The sequence below is a fragment of the Dreissena polymorpha genome, chromosome 8, assembly GCF_020536995.1.
Source record: "Dreissena polymorpha isolate Duluth1 chromosome 8, UMN_Dpol_1.0, whole genome shotgun sequence".
NCBI classification, from domain to species: Eukaryota; Metazoa; Mollusca; class Bivalvia; order Myida; family Dreissenidae; genus Dreissena; species Dreissena polymorpha.
This window is the reverse complement of record NC_068362.1, coordinates 24683289-24690431: the sequence shown is the minus strand read 5'-3', so window position 1 is coordinate 24690431 and position 7143 is coordinate 24683289. Positions and strand designations below refer to the sequence as shown.

The window sequence follows — 7143 nt, the reverse complement described above, 5'->3', positions numbered from 1 at the left end:
TATGCGACGGTAAAGCATGCAAGCAGAAAGATTTATGCGGTGAATATTTGGGAACATGTATATGCAGAAAGGTAAGAAGAGTGATACATGTCGTTGCGCACATAGTGTACAGGCAAATTAAATAATAATATTAGGTTATGTAAAAGCGATGTGTATAGTGATGATATGATTGGACGAGTAAACATGGAATATACCCATCGGCTAGTCCGATTTGAGGACGCCAACTGTGAGCAAGTGCCAATATATCACTGCATTGTACACATCGCTGGTACTTATATATAATGATTTTATTATTTCCGTTATGTGCGTGTTTCAAGTTTAATTTACATAACGCAGAAATGCGAAAGAACGCGAGTACTTACGTAGGTTTATGACGACGTGAGATTTTTATTGTAATCATCGTTTTTCTGAAAGATATTGGAGTAAGTTTAAATTATTTAACCGAATGTCTACATATCTGCAACATAACTATTTCCAACAGAATGTAAATAATATCTTATTTCATACAATATCGTTTTGGAGTAAATAGTTATTTAATAGCATATTCAACATTTCAAAAATATGTGTTTAAAATGAAACTTCCAGACGACTCAAATTATATTATCTGAAATAAGGATTTATGAAGGGTAAATAAAAGAAACATAGTACATGATACACCTATTTGAAAACATGTTTACTATCTGATTGTAAAAGTAAGATATTGTTGGATTATAACAGTCTTGTCTGTAGCAGTATAAACATATGTTGTCAAATTTAGTTATTTGGTTACTTGTAATCTTTCCTTATAGTTGAAAATACAACAGTAAATATTCAATATGTAATAGGTTTTTAAGAAAATAATCAAGATGGCAGCACCATGATATTTCTTGAAAACCGTGACCTAAAAAGTATGCAACGCATAGCAGGTCGTATCAAGAAATTTACTTTGTTCGAAAACAAATTTTTCAACGCTGTCTAAAATAGGATTTATATACGTTAAAATGTACCACAAATATCAAATTTTATTGCACCCTTATATTCGTTTCACTATTCCAAAAAGATCAATTAATGTATAAATGTATGCAGTGCCCCAGATAATTATTTGGGAAATAGGGTTTTCACCCATTGATTTTGAAAAATAGGGTGATTTCATTCTTGAAATAGGGTGAAATGAGTTATAAAAAGGTATACCTTAAAATCATTGATGCTTTACTTCTGTTGAAGCTGCACACTTGTATTGATTCAATAAAACTGTAAACTATTATAATTAACTTTAATAAACTGATATTTCATAACTTCTTTAATCCTTGAAACTATCCATAATAAAACTTTAAAAAAGAATTGTTAATTGACATCTTTGTAACTGTCAAACATATAGACTGATATTTTGGCGCAACAATCGCGGACGTTTTCGACCTCTTTTAGACATATTTATTTCGGATCGTTATAGAAACTGAAAGTACAGTCGCTTTACAAATACATGCACAATGATTGACATATGAAGTCAGATTGAAAACGCATGTATGTTATCGTAAATAATTTGGTCAGACGCTTTCTTTAACTATGAAATCTGGTCCGCAGAGCGTTTGAATAACTTTGACTGTTATCCTGCTCCGTCATCCAGGCGCTTGCTGGATGAAACTGTCCCCGCTTTACAATAATAATTCCAAAGAGCAAATACCTAAAATGAGCAAAGCATTTTCGATCGAAGCGATTGTATCGTACGCATTAAATTTGCAGAATTAGCGTAATTTTCAAATTGTTTGCGTTTTCAATACGCATGATATTGTATTTATTTGCGTTTTTAGATATTTTAATAGAGTGAAAGACGCAGATACGCAGCTTATCTGGGGCACTGAATGTCACTAGTATAATGCGATTACCAAACATAACACACTTTTACTACTGTATTTTGCAATGTGTATGATATTTGTATATACACATGCCATATCTCAATAATGTGACATATTGTCTAATGCGATGTGTTTCATTGTACTTAAAATTGCTCTAATGCACATATAAAATAACAGGACAAAAATTAAATAAAATATTCGTCATGTAAAATAGGGTTACATTTTTGATGCCGTCTGAGAATGTTTAGACATTGATGAATGTGCAGCCCATCACCATGATCCGTGTGGACACAGGGGGCTGTGTTCCAATACCATTGGGGATTACACGTAAGATATCAATTCTTAATGCTTACACGAATTATTCAGAATTAAGGCTAGAAAGAAAAGGTATTTTAAAATTTATAAGAACTAACAGATTAAAAGCACAAAACGTGACAATGATGAAAATCTACTCGTCGCCATATTTACTCTTTTTACTTATGATGATTAGAAATGTATGGTTTTACGACTGGAAATATTGTATAAAGCATCCAATTTGTGATCGCATATGTATCTTTCATTTTGCAAATGTATCGCTTTTCTTCAAATCATAATAAATCTGTATTTAATCTGTGTTTGTTTTAACATGAAGTCTAATGCGTATTTCTGTCATACGTTCGAACTTATTCCTAGCGTAAAACAACACGTGTGAATAGTACTGTTTTCAACATGTTAAGTTGGTATTTTAAGTATTTGTATTGAATTGTTAAGGGTTTTTTCTACTGACCAGGAAAAAGACGTTACTTTGACAATATGTCGTCATCAACGTCACAATCCGTAAAAATAAAAATAAATTTCAGAACTTTAATTGTTCAAAATTTAGAATATTAATTTTACAAACAGTGGTTAAAATTTGGAAACAAAGGCTCTTCGTTTAGAAATCTTAAATGTGTAGGACTAAAACATATTTTGTTCTAAGTTTAGACACATTTGCCATGGATTATAAAAATAATGTTTGTTTGAAAATTCATAATCCTTATCATCCGCCAATTGTTAACATTTTGTTCTACACAGTCCATTATGTTTCTGTTTAATTAAAACGTGTTTCACTTCTTTTACAGATGCAATTGTCTAGAAGGCTGGTCGAATGATTCCCATTGTTTGACGAAATTATCCGACCCTGCTTTCTGCATGCCTGGTTACACGGGGAATAGGTGTAGCGATGCAATATGCGGTCAACATGGGTACGCCCAGCCAAAAGACTGGAGTGATTTCGAGTAAATTGCTTTATTTAAACATTCGAAACCTGCAAAGTGCACTGATCATATCATGAAAAGACTTCATTATCGACAAAATGATGCACTGTTTAATGTATTGTTAAATAAAATCACGTTGTTTTTCTATATATACTTTAGCTCGGTGATTGATGCGGCATTTAATATCGTGATGAAAATATTATATTTCCGATTCAGATGCATCTGTGATGCTGGATGGACAAACATCCATGGTTCAAGGAAGAACCCATGTAATCAAGATATAGACGAGTGTCATGACCCAAATGCGTGTAACCAACGTAGCACGTGCATCAATAGTCAAGGTGCAAAACTATATATAAACGCTTTAACCTTTAACCTTGTTAACAATGCTGACGTAGTTTTACAACATATATACCGGATGCATTATTATTACCATGGGTTTTAATTTGAATGTTTGTAACCAACATAGCACGGTCACAAGTAAACAAGGTGATCCAAATCCCGTATGCGCCTTTTAAGGGACAATTTCACAGATGTTGGCATGTATTGAAGTTTGAACTTTAATGCTTTTGATTTATAAATTTAAACAATGGAACTTAAAAGTTAAAAAGTTATCCTCATCTGGTCTCGAGCCACTGACTCTTGTAGTAAAACTCGAACATCTGCACCACTCAACCATTCCTGCTCATACAGTGAGTGGTGTATTTTATACTGTATAAAGCAATTCTCGTAGTGTCACCAAATATAACGATAACAACAGAACTCTCCAAATCATTCAATCGTTTCGCATTTGTCACGCCTCATAATGTTTACGTTGTTAATTCGTTAACAGATGCATATAACGGATATTTTTATCATGGTAACTGTTCAGTAGTATTGTTTTCTCTCGTTTATCCTAACTACAATGAATATTTCCGAATCTGCGACAATTCTTTTAATGTGCTAATTTTTCAAAACGTGAAATGGTCACTTTGACATTGATATAAGTTGACTAGTTCTGTGAAGATTCGACGTATGGTTCTTATACATTTACCTGACTTATTTTATTGCCATGGCTTTAATGCATATATTTGTCACCGACAAAGCACAAGTTCCCCCACCTTTACAGTAACATGATTTCCCATTAGCATAAGCGGGTTATCTTAGGGCGTAATAACGTTACTGAATTTACATTTGTTTTGGCCATGCATATGTGTGATGTTTCCCTTATTTCGTAACTGTTTGCTACGTAACTACTGTACATATGTTTAACTCGACCCCAGTGCGGAAACTGATTCAATGGACCAATAAAGTTTCTATATATTTCTGTATAAAAACGGTTGGAGAGTTTGTCCAAGTGAAAAACAAACACAAACAAACAATTTAACGATAAAATAACGATCAGTATTTTAAATTATGTAAGAAGCAGTGTGCTATGCATATGTAATTTTAGGTGTTTCTTAAAGCTTAACCAGTGCATGTCTTTCATGTAGCACATATAGATAAGTATCAAGGCGTTAATTTTGAACACACAATCTGATTTATAAACCTTAAAAAGTGAAGAGCAAAATGCCGATGAAGGCAAACAATGTAGTTTCAACGAGAAATGTATAGAGGCTTGTTCACAGACCTTTTGCACGTTTTGAATGTTTAAATATGAAGAAGTGAATGTCATGTTTCGAAGATTAAATCGATAGGTTTTATAATCAGAAATTACTACTTAAAGCATAGTTATAAAAACAATTAACGAAAGAAAGGTATGTTGAACCGGAATAAGAACAGTCCGATTTAAAGGCTTATACTTAAACACGTCGACCTATGCTGACCGTTTCATGTTTGTCATGCATCGTTCACTTTATATAAACGACGTTTTCAATCATTTAATAAAAACAAAACAACAGATAATCGTTTTTTTCTGAATCACTTAATAAAATTATCAATTTCAGCTTAGGTTAAAACATAAACGAAACTGTGTTTACAGTATGGGTTGGTTCCACGGCAAAATTGCTCACACAGATACATTTTTAGAAGCTTCTTCATAAATGAAAATGTATGTTTGGCAGGGTCGTTCACATGCGAGTGTCTTGTTCCCTGGTCAGGAGAGGATTGTCATGTATACAACTGCTCCACTGGCTTATGCAGCAACGGTGGAACTTGCAACAATGACAAGTGTACATGTTTATCTAATTGGACCGGAGAAGATTGTTCTAAATACAACTGTTCTACTGGCGAATGTAAGAATGGTGGAACGTGCAACAATGACAGGTGCACGTGTTTACCTAATTGGACAGGAAACGATTGTTCTATATACAGCTGTGCCACTGGCTCATGCAAGAATGGTGGAACATACAACAATTGCAAATGTACATGTTTATCTAATTGGACCGGCGAACATTGCTCTATATACAACTGTAACACAAGCTTATGCAGCAATAGCGGATCACGCTTCGATAACAAGTCTACGTGTTTTTCGAATTGGACAGGAGGAGATTGTTATATATTTAATTGTACCACTAACTTATCAAGGAATTGTGAATCATGCATCTATGACACGTGTACATGTGTATCTAATTTAACTTGGGAAGATTGTTCTAAATACAATCGTACAACACGCGCATGTAAGAACGGTGGATCTTGCAACAATGTCAATTGTACATTTTTATTAATTTGGAATTGTCAAGACTGTTCTATATACAACTGTACCACAGGCTTATATAGGAATGGGGAATCATGTGTGAACGAAACGTGTATATGTATATCAACTGTGACTGGGAAATATTGTTCTTTGCAAATATGTTGCACAGGAGAATCTGGCATTTCTAGAAAAGGTAAATATAACATCAATATTAAAATTGTTGTGTTCCTATGACCATTGCATATGCATATATGTAAAATAGTATTAAATATGTGTAAAGGTGGTATAAGATTGTCATTTGAAGAAAATTCATGTGTTCCATAGGTTAATTGCTTTCGTATTCGATGTTACAGATAATGCTGCTACAAGAAACTATGTGCTGCACTACACATTGCTAGGACTCGCCCTTATATTTATGACGGTCATTTGTCTATTGACGGTTTGCATATACAGGTAAAAGATGTGTGATCTGTATTTAAAGATTATTGACGTTTGACGCATGAACCAATGCATTTGTTCCTAAAATTATACTTTTATGAACAGTGTCAATAGCCAGCAAGCTACATCATCATGACGTCACGATATCATTACTTTTTTTTATTTCACTGCACAATAAAAACAACATAATTTTGTTATCATAGTTTTGACAAACTGATTTACATGTAGTTATCGTTGTTTTACAGTAAGATGCAAAAAGCCCGTTCCCGTTCGAGACAGATAGACGATGTAACAAGAACACGTCCAACTAAAACTTATAATGCATACGATACCGACCGTAACGATTCAACTTGGATTACTCGAGTTGCACCAGTTGTGTGAAGAAAAAAAAACAAATTGCCTGTATAAACATGTATTAATTGTTAAACGTATCGCTGAGCATTGCCTTTGCTATTGTATTAATGTGAAGGTAGAAGTGACACTGCTTTGAGTAAACGCACATTCGTCAATGTGTCGTAAAAGAATCATAAAATCTAAAGAAATTAAATGAATTTCAAAGGAAATCTGTTGTAATTGAAATCAATTGCGTTGCTTTTAATCACCAATTATTGTGTTTTAAAGAAATTCGTCTAATTATATGCATTGTCAAAGATTCTCGGTATGAATAGCTTAAAGATTTTGAACGCTTGGCAATCGATGTGTTTTACTCAAATCATCAGAAGCTATCGCATGTAAAGAGAATAAATAGTTTGTGATTCCAAATAGTTATTACTTTACCGATTTTAGTTCATTAATTGGTATTCAACACACACAAAACTACCAAGTTTACTTTTTAGCGTCATGATAGCATTATCCGATTAAAGTTAATGTTTGTTAAAATTAAATGTTCGAATACATACAATTAACATAACGTTTTCGAATGCATGGTACATTTACGTATTAGATGTATAGAAATCAGTAAGTCAACTATCAATTTCAACCATGGCAATACATTTTTGTGTAACCATATTGAAAAACTTGCCAA

At 33.2% G+C, this 7143-nt stretch overlaps 1 long non-coding RNA gene across 1 annotated transcript; it reads left to right on the top strand.

The window, feature by feature from the left end:
* The first annotated feature begins 5495 nt into the window (after positions 1-5495).
* On the top strand, positions 5496-6771 carry LOC127840947 (uncharacterized). The gene is made up of 3 exons (XR_008030643.1): positions 5496-5874; positions 6035-6134; positions 6365-6771. It is a non-coding gene; the product is annotated as an uncharacterized LOC127840947 (long non-coding RNA).
* Positions 6772-7143: the final 372 nt, after the last annotated feature.